The 19,017-nt window shown below is 41.9% G+C and overlaps 1 protein-coding gene across 6 annotated transcripts in view; it reads right to left on the bottom strand.

Moving 5' to 3' along the window:
* The window catches only part of SULF1 (sulfatase 1), a 124,799-nt gene extending 106,038 nt beyond the window's left edge, over positions 1-18,761 (bottom strand). For 4 of the 6 annotated variants that reach the window (XM_048286179.1, XM_048286178.1, XM_048286184.1 and 1 more), the window contains exons 1-2: positions 17,924-18,242; positions 16,623-16,715 (exon numbers count right to left, since the gene is read on the bottom strand). The gene's annotated coding sequence lies outside the window, so the exon portion shown is untranslated. Of the gene's footprint in view, positions 1-16,622; positions 16,716-17,923; positions 18,243-18,602 lie in introns of those variants that run through there. The other 2 variants (XM_048286177.1, XM_048286183.1) reach the window with 2 other exon arrangements.
* Positions 18,762-19,017: the final 256 nt, after the last annotated feature.

Raw genomic sequence — 19,017 nt, 5'->3', positions numbered from 1 at the left:
TTCCTGTGCCCCTGACTGCCGCCTTGCCACTTCGCCCCGCGTCCTTGCTTGGGCTGCCTGCTCCCAACCCTGCCTTGCCGATCACTGCCCGTCCTGCCGCCCCGATCCAGCCGGTCGCCACGACCCTGCCCAGGGTCCCGGTCCTCCCGTCCTCCCGCCCACTCACCGCGTGCCCGGTGCCGTCGCCGCGGGAGCCGCGCCCCTCCGGGAGCCGCACAGGCTCGGACAGAGCCAGCCCGGCCCCAGGCAGACAGCGAGCACAGCCCCCGCCGCCTGGACACCGACAGCACTGCCCTGACTCGCTGGTGGCAACGCCGTCTCTTGCTTTCTGTCCCTTCTCCCTCTCTCTTTCCTCTCACCCCTCCCTTTTCCATTTTCCTTTCTTCTTTTCTGTCTCTTCTAGCCCTCTTTCACTCGGGCAACTCCTTTTCCTTCTCCTTTTTGTTATCAATAATCAGTTCTCAGTGACAACGTTTGTCTTGTTTGGCTTAATTTTTGTTCCGGACCATCTGCTTTTAAAAAAGAACTCCTCACAGTTCCTCACAGTGGAACACGACATGTATCCTGGGCTGCATCAAAAGAAATGTGTCCAGCAGGTCAGGGGAGGTGATTCTTCGCCTCTACTTCCCCTTTGCTCTCATGAGAGCCCACCTGGAGTGCTCCACTGAGCTTTGGGACTCCCAACACAAGAAGGATTGAACTGTTGGAACACATCCAGAGAAGGGCCACCAAGATTATTAGAGGGCTGGAGCACCTCTCCTCTGAAGACAGGCTGGGAGAGCTGTGGTTGTTCACCCTGCAGAAGAGAAGGTTCTGAAATGACCTTAGAGAAGCCATTCAATACTGAAAGGGCCCTACATAATGCTGGCAAGGGACATGTTAAAAGGGCATGTAGGGACAGGACGAGGAGTAGTGGCTTCAAGCTGAAAGAGGGCGTTTAGATTAGGTATTAGAAAGAATTTCTGTATTGTGAGGGTGGTGAAGCCCTGGCACAGGCTGCTCAGAGAAGCTGTGGATGCCCCATCCCTGGCAGTGTTCAGTGCCAGGTTGGATGGGGGCCTAGGCAACCTGGTCTAGTGGAAGGTGTTCCCCGCCCATGGCAGAGAGTTTGAAACTAGATGATCTATAAGGTCCCTTCCAACCCAAACCGTTCTATGCATCTATGATTGCTTTTATTTGGCAAGTGTACTAATAACAGAACTGCAGATTTTGGGGATATTCCTGTTATCATCATTCCAGTAGGATCAATCACTGAGGAAAGGGGAAACAAGTATGTGTCATCTTAGAAACACCAGAAAGGCAGCAGAATCTCCTTGACATAGACTTCTACACAACTATTATAATTTTCCAGGGTGTAAAGCATTCTCAGGTTTCTGGTATGCAATTTTGAGGGCAGAAAACTATTAATTTGCATTTGAAGGGATGTCTATCTCAGTTTAGGTATTTGGAAGACCTGGCAGCCAGAAAATAGGCTTAAAATGTTAACTGATACTCAAAATACCTGAAGGGGGAGGTGAAGCAGGAAATTTCTTAGATGTGACTTGATGAGGGTTAATGAGCCCCCTGTTACATGTGTACTTTTTTAGTTGATAAAATATCAGCATCTTCCTCTGTGTAACTGCTCTGGCAGATTTTTCAGCAGCAAAACCCAACTTTTTGTTTAGCAAGAAACACAAACTACTGACAAGGCTGTTTCAAACAGAAAAATAACTCGGGGGTCTAATAAAGCAGACTTTTCCTATATTTCAGTACTTAAAATGACAAAGTCAGTGTGACTTGAAACTTGACCACTCTTTATCGCCTTCTGAACATAAAGAACAATGTCACTACAATCAATGAGTCAAAAAGCAAGGTGACCTTAATTTAAAAATTGAAGGAGCAATTTAGGAAAGTGAAACATGAAGGCAAGGAAGGAGGAAAATAAACCCACTTGCTGGAAATTTGCCTCTCTGATTTGGAGAATGCACAAGTTTGCTAGAAAAAGACAGAAAATAAAAGACAGAAAATAAAAGTAATAAATCTTTTGTGTTAGCTTGTTAATGTCTGTGCTTTTTAAAATTTTTATTAGCTTTTTTTTTTTTTTTTAAAGAAATGTGGAACCATTCCATGGACACAACTGAGCTCTGCCTTCTGTTAAGGGTTGCAGCACCACTGAAGTTTGAAATAATTTAAGCAGTTCTGTTGTGCTTTCAATTCCCCCCACCTTCTTTCTTTCTTTCAGTGGATTGAAATGTGACCAAATAGCAGCATGACTGTGAATGGAAAAGATAATTCTCACACAGCATTCTTCTCAGTGCTTTGGGGAAAATGCACACATACAAACACATTTGCTCATGTCTGATTCAAGATGTGAAAGAAAAAAAAAAGGGAAAAATCTATGAGTTTTTTTTCTGAAATTGGAAACACACTTTGAAACTCTCCTATGATTTGTTTTGTTTAGGCTAATTATGACTTCTGCTTTATGTTGCCACAATAGACACTGAACATTTGCAATATATTTACAGAGGTTAAAGGAATTATGGGATGAATTTGTATCTATTACACCCCTAGCCTTAAGCAACACTGCTCTAGTAATCAGAATGGGAATATATTTTTATAAGTCAAAAAGGTGACTTATCAGTGTAACCAGACATTTTGCATTCTCAATACATTACATAATAAAGAGTGCTAGCAAATTTTGTTCCTCAGGAAAAAAATACTCTTTTGTTGAAATGTTGCTATATTGGCAGAGCTGGATTAAAGATGGAGGCAAAAGAACTCATGGATTGGCTGGGAAGTATAGCTTGCACTGCCTCTCTCATGTGTGTGCAATTTGTTTATTTTTGTGTCCTTATAATGAACTTAAAAAATGGGAAATTCCTGAATTAATGTATGTCCAAAAGAGTGAAAGCTACATTATATATTCCAACACTAGAGATACAGGGATTTACTTCTGTTGCTGTGCCTCCCACGTGCACACACACTGAAAAAACATTTGCTTTCCATATTAAAACACGATGGTCAAACTAGTTCTTACTAAGACCATTTTTTCCACATCCTACTCAAAAAATCTAAATTAGATAAGAGTCAAGCTTCAGCTACATTGTCTCCTCTCCCAAGAAATAGCTTTTTCTTGAACGTCTATGTATCTTTTGAGTTTCTCCAGCAATAGGAAGGGCTGTGAAAGCTCTCAGCTATAAAAACTACTTTAGATGTTAAAAATTCACATCTACTTTCTTTCATGCAGATTTTCTATTGTATATTGTTAACTTTTCCTGAGGCCTACAGCCAGAAAACTGGTATTAGCATTTTTCCCTTAATATCATGGTATACAGGATAACACCAGCGAAACTCAAAGCTCTGATGTATAACTTTGGAAATTTGTATGCTATTAAATGAATAAATTAGTTCTTTCAACTCTTCCATTTTCTATATCCCTATCTCTGGGCAAGTGTACTAACCCTCTAACAGAGTCAGAGGAATAGGAGGTCTATCCCGATGGGAGAGCTCCCTAGTGCTTCTTGTTCATAGCCTGGCATATAAACTACCATTTTAAAATACTTCAATGTGCATCAAGATGCAGAGTGGCTGAGGAGATGCCATGGAGCACATTCATCTTTGTTTACAATGGAACTTCTAATTTCCAGGACATTAATGGAGCAAGAACTGGGAGGGCAGATTCTGAAATCTCCCTGATGCATCAGAGATCATGGATCAGTGCAGAATTAAGATCTGTGTTGAGGCTACAAGCTAGAAGTGAGGAGTCTAAGACAGTATTTCAGACCCATCATCTTGCTGAGCAAAGAGTAGACCTAACTTGCTAGTGAGAAGGACACTTTTGCCTTGTCAGAACTTGTGTGTCTAAATTATCCTGCTCAGGATTAGACAACCCATTCTCTTCAGGAAGTTATAGGAGGAGCTCAACCCTTGTATGGTCAAAGCTTTTGTGGTGCAAAGAACACTGCTAAAGAAATAAGAAACATCCTTCAGATGAGAGTGGTCACATGTGTCTCTTCTACAGGAGTACCCTTACCACACGCCTGCAGGGCTCCAGTGTCACATTTATTTGAGGAATGCTGAGCCAGTTTCAATACATCTGTACAAATGAGTTTGCACTGGTGCAAAAAGTCAATAAATGCCACTGTAGACAAGCTGTGAGTTTCAGAGACATTTACAGGTTTGTGGTGATGACTGCTATTACATTACGGTTACCTATGAGCAGTTACAAAAGAAAGGGTAGTGAAGAAGCATGGATAAAAACTGAGTAAGACCATGCTTGCTAGCAACTCAATTCAGCAAAAAAGTCAACAATAGCAGGACAGTAGCCAGGTTTAAGAAGTAAATGTTGCTCAAGTTTAGGTTATTTTGAGTCTTTAATACTAAACCTTATAAACAAGTCTCATAAATAAGTATTCCCCTTTACCACAACCCTATACAGAACCATGGAATTTTCTTTCACTTTCCTCACACTGTGAAACTCTGACAAAGTTGGCTCAGATGTGGACTGAGCTTCAGGAAACATTTATTCCCCTGTAGATATTCAAGAAATGGATGAATGGTGCAGGTGGTCACATCACTTGCATAATGGATGAGTCAATAGTTGATCTTCTCTTACGCACCAAACAAACTTCTTAATAAAAAAGTGTTTCAGATATTTTGTCTTATACCTATAACAGGAGAAATTGAAATTGTGTTTCCTAGAATACTACCAGAGGTTAGTAGTGTTCTTAATTAGATGCCTGGCATTGAATGAATTGAAAGTTCAGTGATATTCACAAAGTAGTTAAGCGCAGGGAGCAGGAAGCTTTTTAAGGGGGCAGGTATGAGCAAATTCAGGTAGAAATCACACTAAAATTACACCAAATATTCTCTAAACTAGGGTGGCTTTGGATTTTGTATGTTTTAAGTTGATAAAATTCAGCTCTGTTGGTTAACTCTTTATCTGTCTACAAACAGAATTTTAAAATAACTTCATAGGGACAGTACATGCATTAATAGGATATGCATATTGGACTGAAATTAGATTGTTATAATTGTCAGTTCTAAAGCTACAGAGACATATAAGAAGCACCACCATGGAGAATCAACAATGAAGTTATGGGACGAAGCTCCAGCTACATGAAGATGAGGGAAGGCAACATTGCTGAAAAGCAGCAAGATATTCAGGGGAAATAATATCACTGCTATCAATGATAATAAGGCCTCCAGACTGTGGGGTGGGGTGCAGTTGTTTGAAATTGATCTCTTTCAGAACTCCAAAAGTTGATGTAAAGTGTTCCCCAACTTCTGTAGAAGGCAATAAAAAATCCATACTGACAATAAAACCTAAACTTTTACTAAAAGTAAAAATCTTGCTTAGTTTTAGTTTATATGTTTTAATTAGTAGTCTTCAACATTGTTTAGTTGGACTGCACTGCAAACCACTGAATCTGAGATACTCTTTGAAGGTGATCTTCTTAAAGATGTCTAATGTGACAGACCTGGCCAAAAACAGGAAGAGAACCTTCTCATGTGAATGTATTTTGGAGAAATATTTCTTCTGCAGTTCACTGTGACTGGAAGACCTCTTTAAAGGCAAGCTAAGAACAACTGCATATATCACAAACAAACTATAAGCTGGAATGAATTGCTTTAGTATACTGCTTTTTATAAATACCGAGTTTACTCAAAGGCACTGAGAATTCAGGATGAAAATCAAGAATAAAATTTAATTTAAAGTAAGATAATGAAAACAAAAAGTTGAGGGCAAGTGTTTCAAGCAAGATTAGCAACAGTCATTAAGTTAGAGAATGACACTGAATTGGAGATAGCAATAGATCTCTTCAAGACAGGACTGATAGAAGGACCTAGGTGGACTGGAACAACGGGCCATCAGGATCCTGATGGAATTCAGCAAGGACAGACAGTAAGTCCCTTTGCTCAGAGCTCATTAAATGGCACCTATGCTCAATTTTTGGGCCTATAGTACAAAACCAGCTATGATGAACTGGAGCAAGACCAGTGGAGGCCTATAAAGATGTTTTAGGGCTGGAGCATTTGCTCTGCAGAGAGAACCTGGGGTTGTTCCTCCTGGAGATGAGCTGGACATGGGGGGGCTTCAGAGCAGCTGCCCAGAGCCTGTAATTAGGTTATAAAAAGAGAGAGCCAGGCTCTCTCAGGAGTCAGCGGTGCATGTCAGGAGTTCAAGAGATAACAGGCATAGGCTGAAACAAAAGAAAGTCAAACTGGATATAAATCAAAGCAAGCTTCTTTCCTGAGACAAAGTTAAACAGCAGAAGTTTCCCAAGACACTCTGCACTCAATGTCTTCTGGGGATTTTCAAGATGTGACTGGATAAAGTCCTGAGCAACTGGATCTGATCTCATAGCCTAGTTTTATTACCACCTGGGACCTCCTAAGGTCCTTTCCAACCTGAATCTTCCAGTGATCATTCTGCAAGTAAATGAAATGTTAAATATATTTGTGAAGGGCCTGGTTGAGAGTGTCTTCTCTTCACAGGAAAGGTTGACTTCCCTTACTCTTGACAGAGGGATATAGAATTGACTTGAGCATACTCCTTCAGAATATTTATGGATGAACATAGTGCTAATCATACAATCGTGCTTCATGGGGGCAAAAATGACATTGAGAACTAAACCAAAATGAAATTTGAGTTTGAAGATTGGCTGGTTCTTTCCCTGCACTGCACAGTCAGGTCTGGCATTCACTGCACGCTGTTGTGTGTCTCATAACAAAGCTCCAAGGAACACAACTGGATGTGGCATAAGAAATGGAGACATCCCAAACTTCAAAATTCTGCAATGGTTACTACTGAGACTGAGGGCAGGAAAGAGCTTCAGACCTAGCTCTTCTCCTCTCAAGAGTGTGGTAACTGAAGAACATGACTGCCTTTCCATTAAAAGCAGCAGTGTCCTGAGGACACGGTTTCTGCTCTCACTGAAACTTTTTTACAGGATGATTGACAAAGTCTTTTGGAGTGAGCACACCAAGGACTGAGACCCCTCACTAGTCAAGAACATTCTGTCTCACTCTGTGTGTGGCAGTACGCACAAAAGATGCCCAGACAGAAATGGAAAACATAGCAATGTTTCTAGGTTTTTGCAGAAGCAATGCACTCAATAAATTGCAAATGCAGCAATTCTGTTCATTTGTTCTTAATGACAATAAAGAAGATGCTTGGAAGGAACCCATTAACCAAACAGATTTTTTCCCAAGATTTGTTAATTTCTAGCAAGAGAACTGACAAAATCATCACTAGCAAAATAGAGCTGGAGACATGAAAGAAGAAGGCTTGACACTTCATCGTCAATGCCATAAGCTATTAATTTCTCTCTGAAAATTCAGTTTAACAATTTTGATTCAGGAAAGATGAATGTGCATAGCAGGGAAAGTAAACATGAGCTGTGGAAAGTCTTTCTGGTTAAGCTGGAAAGGCTGCAGCCAAGATATTTCCCACTTAACCTTCATCAAGGAAAAGGTCAAAAAAGGCCAATATGTTTAAGCAGGGCACAGGATGGAACAGAACAAAACTTCCTATGAAAAAGATTAAGTTCACATTCTTTTGGCCTTCATTAAAACTATTCCACATCACTCCACACTTTCATTTAAAGCAGTTTCCTGACAGCATTGAACACAAGATGTTAAAGTATCTTTTAATCAAAAGATAAAAGTGTAAATGGAAAAGAATTTGTATACTATACATGAAACAGGGAAAATTATGAAGGACACAAACAGAAAAGAGAAATAATAACTTTAGCCTTTGCAAATTATATGATCAGTGTTATGCAAGGTAATCATCCATCCTGTGTACTTCCATGTACATGTACTCTAAGCTGAACAGCTACCAAGACACATGTGGCTTTACCAAAGTGGAAAATTTTTGTTTTCTATGAGGCTTCTAAGGAAGAAAGAATTTTCCTCAAGCACTACAAAAGAGATGGAAATTAATGCTGACAGGTATGTCATTTCCAAACTGCTTAGAAAACAAAATAGCTCTGCTTTGATACTCTCCCCTCCCCGTGTTCATTACAGCAACTGGACAATAGAATATAATACATGGTAAATGCCACACTCAGGATTTTTCCAGGAAGAACAGATAAATATGCCTTTGAGCAGACTGATATGTGAATGGATCAACAGATATGTGCGACAAACACACAGAAACGCTACTGAGAGAGAAAAAGAATATATTTTCTTTCCATCCTCCACTCATCAAATCTGGTCTGCATTCCTTTGGGATATCTATCAGTCACGATTCAGACTCCTACTCTGTCTATTTTAGAAGTTCCCTAGTCTCTCAGTCTAATATGTGATGTCTCTCTCGCCCTATAGTGTCAGCAAGGCACTTTCTTTCCCACCTCAATTTTCATCCTTCATTGTTCACTATCACTGCTCCTATTAACTGTATATGTTGGCAATTCATGATGAAGTAGGGCAAAAAGCTTCTTCAAACAATGAGAGTGGCCCACACTGAGCTTTGAAGATAAGGACTGAGACATGGGACTCCTCATTTCATACCAGATGTGACTCAGCAAGGTGTCTGGAAGAGACGGGTGAGGCATTTTAGGAGACCTGCTCTGCCTCCCTGCAACACTTTTTTTAGAGATGAGTTGTTTGACAGTAGGGTATGACTTCAAAAACCCAGACTCATAAATACATGCATTACTGAGATCAATTCTGAACTGAAAAGCCCAGCATATTCTTCTACTGTAGGCAGGGAAACACAGCAACTCTGGCAGCCACTCGTGACTGGAGACTAAAACAAACCAGTGAATATTTCAATAGCTACCAGATTCAACACACTGGTACTCCACATGTCTGTGTCTCTTTTCTACCATCATGGTAGCACTAGTGTCACAGTTCAGGCTTCAGTACTGGGCTGTGATACTGCAGCAAATGTAGAATGGCCAAATTGCTGTTGCTTGTTGTACTGTTGCAATTGTTGCTGAATTGTCTCTGACTGAAAGGTAAATATTCTTGTGGGAGATGAAAATTTGCTCTGCACTGGATATTGCCCTGGGGCTCCCAAGGTGTGTGCATTAGTCATCTCCAGCAGAGGAGTGAAGCAGACAGGTCACAGCAGCAGCATCACTCATCTGAATTCGAGCTGCTGATGCTCATATTGATGACCTCATTAAAATGTACACAGTATGTAGGAAACAGCTTTATTCAAAGGAGCCTTGAAACAGCACCCAAAAGCAGTGTGATAGGTATATGAATATGATTGCAGAACTCCCTCAACCCAGGTTCAAGCTCCTCAGCAAGTGATTCTCTCCAATAACCCTGTGGATTTCTTAACAACAACTAAGGGTTCTTACACTGCATATAAAAGGAGGAATACACAAAGTACGCCTGATATTCTCACACTACAAATGCTCTACAGCTACCAGAAAGAGCAGTGAATTCTCCAGGCTTACATACAAGGTATACAGGGTTCTCAAAGCACGCAATAAAAAGATACAATTGCACAATGTCACTTGTCCAAGACAGCACATGCATCAGTTCTACTTAGCCATGTCCTTGTTTTATCTGGCTTTTGCAGACCACTTTGCATGTTGGCAACTATTATCCTCTCTAAAGGTTTCACAGGATTTGATAGATGCCCTCTTTGTGCTCCGGATCTCCATGGTACCCAAGACCAAAACAAATAGCTGTAACACATACCTATTTCTTGAGAAATGGTTATACTGCATCTCAAACCCTTCACAAGTTGATGATGTGCAAAACAGTGCAAAATTTGTGGAGAGAAAATATTTGCAGAGCCATTAAGTGAAAGGGAAAACTGGATGTGAGCTGCAAAGGATGGAAAAAATCTAAAAATTTAGGTACATCTTTCAATACGTCTCTATAGCTTCACATCTTCCTATGTTGAACTGCTATTTTTTTGACGACTCTGGTGATCCCTGACTATGCATACCACAAAGGCTCTTCATTTTGCCCTTCCTCACTTCAGAGGATCTCTGCTTTAGAGGAATTCTCCATACCAAGAAGAAGGAAAACAAAACCCAAATTCAGTGGCCTCTTTCCCATAGTGGAGTTGCAGAGCAGTAGAGCACAGGAAGCCTTCCTCTGTGACCTTGTATACCAGCAGTGGACTGAAGTTTACAGTGGTATAAAAAATACCAATGTCCTACTGATATAGAGATAAAAGAAACTACTGGAATTCCTGACAGATACGTGTGTTCACTTCAGAACATTTTTATTGGTCTAACTGTGGTAGTTGTCTCCCTAAATCCTACCACCTCCTGATGGCCAAGCAGGTAGTGTTACAGTCTCAGTTCATAAACTGGCCCTAGATGTAAAATAGATAACAACAAGGTAAATTCACTTGTGCTTTACTAAGGACACATTCAGGATTTCAGGTAATATAGCTAAAATAAAATAGCATGGAATGACACCAAAGGAACCTTTGTTCGATACTGCGTCAAAGGTTGGATTAATGCATAATTCTTTATTGTCACAAAGTTACCAAAACCCAAATATTATTCTAAAATCTACTGTTCTTAACATTTTTGCAGTGCTTGGGGGGAAAAAAAGTGTTAGTTTAAAGGTATCCTGTGCTGGTTATTTACAGGATGTTCAGCTTCTTGTTGCACTACTGTTCTCTAATTTGTCACTGGCATGCCCCTAGGCAGTCAAGTCACTGGGAGATAATCCTCAAAAGACTTAGCATAGGTAGATCCAGAAACATGTGTCCTGAATCTTTTACATTTCTGTCTTCCTTCCATTCTTTGTCCAACATCATATTCCTCTAAGATCATCCATTATTCATCACTGTGATTTTACTGCATGTAGGCACCATCACCACCATCTCTGATTCCCCTAAGCTTTATCTGCCCCACAAGGCCTTTGAAACATTCTTTAGGTAACAACACTGGGTGATTTTTAAAACATTTTTCTGTAACTTATATACTTTACATTTAGATTTTTTTTTGTCAGCATAACCCAGCAATAAAGAGGTGACACTTTGGAGGAGTGCAGTGTTCCATTTCCACAGTTAGTACCAAAATTACATTTAATCTAAGTATCCTAGTCTCTTCAAGTGAATCGTATCTCCAGTGTTCAAATGAAAGTATCTGCTTCATGCATTCTTTTGTGGAAAGTACAGGAGACACCTTAAAACCGTGTAGGAATTACATCACAGCTGTTCAAATACAGTGTTTATCATATTATCTGTGGGCCAACCAAGAAACTCAAGATGGTATCAAGTTCTTCCAGGTTAAGCTCCTTAGCAATCCTTGCAAAGCAAGCGAGCTTCATCCCTACATATGGAAAGAGGCAGGTGCCTTTGAAGATTTACAAAAGGAAATCCTGCTTTCCTAACTGCAGTGCCTGGAGGTCTTCAGGGGGACTCCCTTCATTGATCAGAGAGAGAACATGCCTTTAGGTAGCTGCTGTATAAGGATTTAAGACCCAAGGGGCACCTTGGCTCTGCAGGCTGGATCCCACCCTCAGAATTTCATCCACCTTTTTAAAGCAACAGCTGAGCAGGCGTTTCTGTTTCTTTCTCTTTTCTCTCCACACTGCTCATTAGCTACTCTCCAAAGCCTATTTGTTGGGTTAGAAAGACAGAAATGGTAAGGGAGGACTTTCCATATTTTGAGTGACACTGCAGCTATTCTCCAAATAAAAAAGGATAGGCTTTCACTAAAAGTGCACATTTAGCCTTGTGCTTGTGATGACACCGGCACAGTCACACTTCTACTGTAGACACACACAGTACCCCAGTTTGTGGGTTGAGGTGTCAGCAAGTAGTTGAGTATCTTACAGCTCACACTCCCCTAAAGGGTTGGCCTTGTCTCTCCTCCTCACCCCAAGCCACCAACTCCAACCACTTCTGTTGCAGCATGTGGACCCTCTGTCCACTCGCTGAGATGAACCAACTCAGTAGGCAGGCAGCCAAGAGAGCTTCCCGCTGCTCTGGTGAGTTCATTCAGCACTCCAGGAGGTGAGCCAAGAGCCAAACCTGGCACAAGGAAGGAGATGGGAACACACTGCTGGAGGCAGAGGATGGGAGGATCAAGGATGGGTTTCTCCAGGGCAGCTAGCTATTCTGCTGTCTGAGAGGAGTAAAGAAACCTCACCCTCTGTTGCAATAAAACCTCTTTAACAAAATGGGAGTTATCAGACGACCGATCAGAAATTTCAGGGGGAACTGATTACGGTAAACCTCAGGAAAAAAAGTTGGGTTGTTTTAATTGTCAGGCATGACATGCACAAACCCACCTTGTTCACACAGCCTGCATGCACTTACAGAGAGAGATTTGGGATTTCTGTTAGTTTCCTTCATGTTTCTGGAGCTGCATGCAAGCCAGCTGTCTCAGCAACCAGGAGGATTAGGTTTAAAAAAACAGAAAGCAGAGATCTGAACTTCTCACGTTATATCTTGACTCTTACACTTGAAGCTTTACAAAGAAGGCTAAATATCTTGAGACTACTGATAAAAGTCAGGAGAGTTGGCAGTTTTGCTGACATTTATGGGCTTGGCAACATATTTTTCTGGTTTTAAGTGAAAACAGACAAAACAGTGCACATGGTAGAATAACGAACATCTTGGCACATTGCAATTACAATACTGGAACAGACCACTATTCAGTTTTAATAGATGCTTTTGGAAAAACAATCCCCTGTGTTCAGCTCCCTGTTACATTTATTCTCCAGAACTCTAGTGCCAAAAGCTTCCCCATCTTCTCTGTGGGCTTTCCAAATAGAGTTCACCTCCTGTGAAGCACCACAAAAATACAGCTGCTGTCAAGCAGCTCCTCTCCTTGCTTAAATGGGTTAGAGTCACATCACAGGGAAATGGCAGCATGCAGTGCCATAATTACATTCAAACCAGGAGAGGATTTTTTTTAGAGTATAACATCACTGACTTTCTAGTCTTTTGCTTCCATGTAGAAACTTCATGAAGTATTCTGTGGAAAATCTAGCACTGATCTACAGTCCAGATTTCTATAGCACAGTATCACATCTAGAAATCTTCCAGTATAAATTCCAGCAATACTACCAAATTTGCAGGGTCCTATAAATACTATAATGCAAGATTATATTTAATTGTAAGCTAATTTTTGCTACAAATGAAATAAATAAAAATAAAGAAAATCACGATAAAATCTTGGGTGTAAAGATCAACTATTACAAAAAGTGTTTCATTGTAACCAAACCACTAGTGATGGTTATGACTGGGAAGGTTCAGAGCTCCAGGATTAATAGAGCACACACAGTAACAAAGGCTTACCAAACTTGTCAGCAGATTCTGAAAGTGGGAACTAAAGTTCTGGAAAAATCACTGATACCAAATCTGCTGTGTGCATAAACCATAAGATGAAACAAGTATTAGTTTTCTCAGAAAATAAAAGTCTTAAGATACCTAAAATTAAAATGAAATTACTCTCACCAGCCAACAACTTTCGAGTATGAACAAGCAGCAATGCTAAACAAAGATCTTGCAGGGGCTCCCAAAAGCAGTCTACTGACATAACTGAAATACGCTAAAATAATTCAGCTAAAAAGTGTCTGGTTTGGCAATTCATTTATTAATTACTGTGCTGCATTCTGAGGTGACACTGCTTAGAGCCTTGAATCTTTCCACTTTACAGCGTCCTCTCCAAGCACATGAGAGCGTTGAACTTGCCCTTCTTGGTAAGAATAACAATGGAGTTACGGCACTCTGATCATATGGAAATGATGAATTAGCATTGGAGCAAGAAAAGTGAAAGACAAAAAAATTCCGAGGGGGGCAGGAGAGAATATTACACTGCTGATCCAGCTGAAAAGGCAGAGTGATGACTTCAGGCTTGTTAAAGGGAGAAGCAGGATGACTTGCTGCCACTACTAGGGCACAGCACAGGGGACTGTATCCCCTCCCAATCCCTTTGACTGCTGCTTTCCACACATGTAACTTCTCAGGGACAAGGTCTACAGGTAACGGCAGTGCAGGGACAGCCACAACTCAATAGATTTTTCACTGTGTACATACAGCCCCCCTACTTCATCTATAGCCCACTCACAGCAGCTCTACCTGTGATAGAGGTGTTAGGAAACTCTAGTATGAGAAAGACAACTACTGGGTGACACGGGTGTCACAAAGCTCTCTTGTGAGCTGTGCTATTCAGTGCCTTCTGATTTAATATCCTCAAAATCTCCAAAGACAGCAGTTAAAATTTAAACAGGCATTCTGAAAAGACACTCCTGATCCCATTATCAGTGTCGTGGATGGGATTACAATGAGGGTGGTAATGGTGGAAATGTTTTAGGAGAGATCTAGTATCAACAGCAGGAGTGGCCACTAATTGGATTCTTTCTGTGTCACCGCAGAGTTGTCACGGGACCCTCGTTCTCTGTTGAACACTGCAGCTCTCAAGGCACTCAGAAAGGAGCTTTCTCAATTGTTATCACATCAGTCTGCCTTCCCACTCAAACACAAATCCTTCAAAGCTCTTTCTAAAGCTGAGGAAATCATGGAACCCATGACTCCCATGACATCTGCAACAAGTGTCCGGCCTCATCAATGTGAGAATGGGCCCTGACATTACACAAGTCTCAAACTCCTGATCCTGCATGAACATTTGGTCATATACATATAAAATATCAAGTGCAGGATGTAAGTTAAACAAAGCTAGATAAAAAACCTGCGAAGTGTCAAAATAGTCTGCAATAAAGTGTTCTAGCCAGAACAGAATTTGCAAATATTTCAAAATATTTTTTTCCATAGCTGTCTAATGTCCACTGTGTGGGTTTTATAATGGCTTGCACATTTAGGAACACTGTCCCCAGCATCACAACATTTTAAATAAACTGTTTTTATCAGTTCCTGACTGGAATAAGAGCTGTTACTATAATTTTCACACTGTTACTTGCAATCTCTAGGATACTTCTGGATTTCCACATGCAGGTTTTTCCTAACGACCTCTAATTTAACCTACTTTTTGAAGGTGCATTTACATGCCATTTGGAAATTCACCAAGGGGTTTTTTTCAATGTAAATTACACCAATCATAATTAATTTTTTTCCTCTGAAACAGAGACAAAAATCAATGAAAGGCCAAGGAGATGTGCCAAGAAGCAGAAACTGAAGTTGCATATTGTGATGTAACAAGCTCACCCACCTCGATTATAAAGTGCTAAGAAGAGGAAGCCCCTGACAAGCAATAACTGACACATAATTAAGACAATTCAGGGCAGAACACATTCTGGCTGGAAAACATTTTCTTGTGCTCTACCTAACTGCTCTCAGAGCAGTGAGAGAAAAAAAACTGGGGTGACACTTCGAAAACTCTGTGAAGACAATAAGTATCCCACCTAATCTTCACTAGCTGGGGGAAAAAGAAACACACCGGCTTTTGTGCAGTGCAGGTTGCCTCACATCACAAACAGAGTTGATAGTACAGACATGCCTGGTATGTTCAGCATTCCATATCAAGCAAAGATGAATTAGCCGCAACAAAAATGTGTTACAGCTTTCATGCAGCAGTTTATGGATTTTTTTGTACCTCTGGAATTTTTTACCTTGAGCATATCATGGAACTTGTACGGTCTCAGATCTTTTCCTAAGATTATTTTTATCTCACTGTGAGGAACATCTTTGTGAGCTCTGAACACTTTTACAGCTGCTAGGATGCTAATGGGAACTTCATGTGTGTACCCAGCACAAGTGCTCTCAGGGAAAAAAAAGCCAATGTCAAAGGAAGGTATGTAGAAGTCACCATAAATATGTCTTTGAATGTTTACCATCTGGAACAGTAGATTACATTTTGACAAGAAGCTGGACTGCCCTGTGGGCATTGTCTTTTAAACAGCCCCATCATTATAAAGGAAGGAAAAACATGATTTGCTGTTCCTAGTTTCTCAGCAAGATTTTCTGGCAGTGCTAGAGAAACTAGTTTGGGGTTTTTTTCCCCCTAGTAAAACAATAACAAGCTGGGCATGTGTAATTAGCTATGCACTTTCTTGAAAAATATGGTTTCTTATAGATCATCTGATGTGTGATCAGTCACAAAGAGGGATGGGTTTCACTTAGGCAGTGACAGCAGCATGCTCTGCAGCTCACAGTGCTGCACCTTAGCTTTGCTGGAAGTCTAAACCTCTGTGTGCCGAAGCTGGCATATTGAGCTTCTCACAGGACACACTGGGAGAAAGAGGAGAAATCCAATATACAAGACTTTAACGTGGAGCTGTAATGAGGTTTTCCTTTGGTTTTGTTTTTCATTTTAAGCTTGTAAAAATTTCCATGACTTTTTACAATGAGAAAGTGTAGACTGAGAGAAAAAAACAAAATGGTCAAATTTATTCACATAAATCTTGGTCTGGTTGTGCAGTGATTTTTGGGATTTAGCTAATTCTCTGTTTCAAATTGCTGTGGATGACTTCTGAAGACACATTCCTACTAAAGAGTGTGTTTGAAAATACAAACTGAGAACAACCTGTAAAGGGGCCAAATAGTCTGCTCAAGGAAAAAAAAGTTAACAAAAAAGTTGGTTTGAGTTAAAAATATATGTGCAACATGAAACATGAGTTTATGGGCATTGTTTTGCAGTTGAATACCAAAATCACAAAGCACCAGCTATAAATCCCCTTGCTCAGCCTACTAAACAGATCTTATTTCAGAACACATTATATACAGTATTATATATAGAATATCTCACCTGTAAGTGGTGAGGACAGTGTTAGATTTCTTTCTCAAGTAGGAGGCCAATAATTCATAAGCACCAGAGGTATGTGACAGTTAGTGTGAAGATCTGTTATAGTGCAAAAGAAACAAATAATTTTATTACTCTGCACAGGAAGACAGAATATATATACAGCAAATTTTTAACTAAAAAGCCCCAAACCAAATAAAAGGAAAAATAATCCATCTTCTAATTTCTCCATCTAGATCATTTAGAACAAAACAATGAAAACATCTTCTCTGAGAAGATAACATACAGTAATTAGTGATAACATTTTTGATTTAGTTAATTTGCTGGGCTTCCCACGCTCCAGACATCAATGAACTTAATAGCGGAATTAAATGAAAATGATAGCAGAGTACTTCCATAACTAATTTCTAATTACATTTCTGCCCCTCTTCCTTCCTAAACATAAATTTTGCCTACTTCTAATTAACACTTCAGATCGCTACTTTAAAATCTATAAATACAGCGAGTCTTTAATGATCCATTATAGTGATGCTACTTAGTTTTCAATGACATGTAAAACTTCCACAAACAGATCTGCAAATGAATTACATCCATCTGCTCTGCTGCAGCTGCAAGAGCAGCATTACATTGTACCCTGCCTTTCCCTACGTTCCTGATTTTCTCTTAACTTTATGCCCATGTGTAAGCCAAATCATCTCGACGCCGATCATCAGGAGCCCAGGCAGGTCTCTAGAAAGGAGTCTTCCAACTTTACAGACATCTCTAACGCACTTTCAAAACAGTCTGGTTTGCCTCCCAGCTGAGCCCCAGACAGGCTGCACACTGCTGAAGCATCCTGCTCCAAACCTAGGAAATACTCTGCCACGGTTCCTTCTCCCTCCCTCCCATGCAGTTTCCACGGATGTGTTGGAGCACGGAGGCGTTTGCACCCGCAGACACCGCACCCACCCGTGCCTGGCCGCCGCTTTCCCCGCGCCGCTCCGGGCACACACGTGTGTGCCGAGCGGAGAGCGGTGCCTGCGGGGGGAGCAGAGGAGGCACCCGCAGGGCTGGGATACACCGCTCCAGGGGAGATTTTCCAATCTACACCTCTGAAAGCGTGACCTTAGCGGCGTTAAGAGTGTTAGCTCTATGAAGACAGCCAAGCATCAGGCTGTGCTCGCTGTTATCTGTCAGCCGTACAATAGCAGCATTGATAAGGCAGCAGCAACTGGGTTTGACAAGTGTGCTGTGCTAGCATTCCTCTGAAAACCGTGAAGGAAAAAAGGAGAGAGAGAGAGAGAGGCATGAGGTGCCTTTTACTTTACCTGAACAAAGTGTGGGGTTTTATTTTTCCCTCTGAGCTGCTGGAAACGATTCCTCCCGCTTCTCCCCCAAAGCTAGGTATTTCTTCTTTTGCTTGCAGCTCACACTTGGGGAAGACCACACAGCTCCAGCAAGGCTGCCTCTCTCCCCTAATCCCCACTCGAGTGTGATGACACACACTAACCCCAACCATCTGTTGAAACACGTCCTCAAGCACTCAGCACAGTGGTGTGTCAAGACGGGCTGCCCAATCCAATCGCTGGGGTTGGGAGGCTCTTAAGGAGCTGGAGGCAGAGACAAGGGCAGAAACTATAAGACTGAGAACTCTTTCGCAAAGTAACCTGAGATTTTGAGAAAGGGCTGCTATTGAAAAAAAGAGCAGAAGGGGGAGGTACTCGCGGGAAGGTAGAGGGAGTGGATTAGTCTGGTGGCCAGTTGCGTAACTTCTCACAACTCCTTGTATTCCCAAGGGACCACTGGGACCCCTTCGCAGTGGGATGCACGGAAGCACAAGAGCAACACTAAAATGTTTTTATGACGGGTCTATTGAGGGCAATCTCCTCCGAAAGACGCTTTTCTAAAAGAGATAAAAGATGCAGCTTGAAATTCTGATAAAGTGCTACTGCGGGAGTCGTTTGCACGGCGATGTGACATCTGCATCCCGAAATCCCAACTCCTTACCGTGCCGCGGTTACCCCTTGGCTGCTTCCAGCCTTCCTGGGAGAACGGCGGAGAGAGGCTAGAGGAAAACCGGGGTGCGGGGAGAGGCGGGGAGAAGAGGGGATATCCAAAGGGCAAATATTGCTGCTTCTGCACACAGACATCTACGAGTCCTTCCCCCCAGCCCGCGCTTCCCGGGACGCGGGCTGGCCGCCTCTGCTCCCCGGCGCGCCCAGCGGCTCGGTGGCCCAGCGGCACACGCTGCTCGCCCGCCCGTGGCCGCTGCAGCGGCAGCCCCGCGCCCGCGGCGTTGCTGTGACAGCTCCGCGCCCCGCTCCGCGCCCCGCTCCGCGCCCCCGGCTGCCGCCCCTCGGCCGGGAAGCTGCCCCCAGCCTGTTGCTTCCCCCCTTCCCACCGCTTCCGCCACCACCGCGCC

The sequence above is a fragment of the Corvus hawaiiensis genome, chromosome 26 (assembly GCF_020740725.1).
Source record: "Corvus hawaiiensis isolate bCorHaw1 chromosome 26, bCorHaw1.pri.cur, whole genome shotgun sequence".
Lineage (NCBI taxonomy): Eukaryota > Metazoa > Chordata > Aves > Passeriformes > Corvidae > Corvus > Corvus hawaiiensis.
The sequence above is the reverse complement of the archived record's forward strand: the minus strand, read 5'-3'. Positions and strand labels throughout refer to the sequence as shown.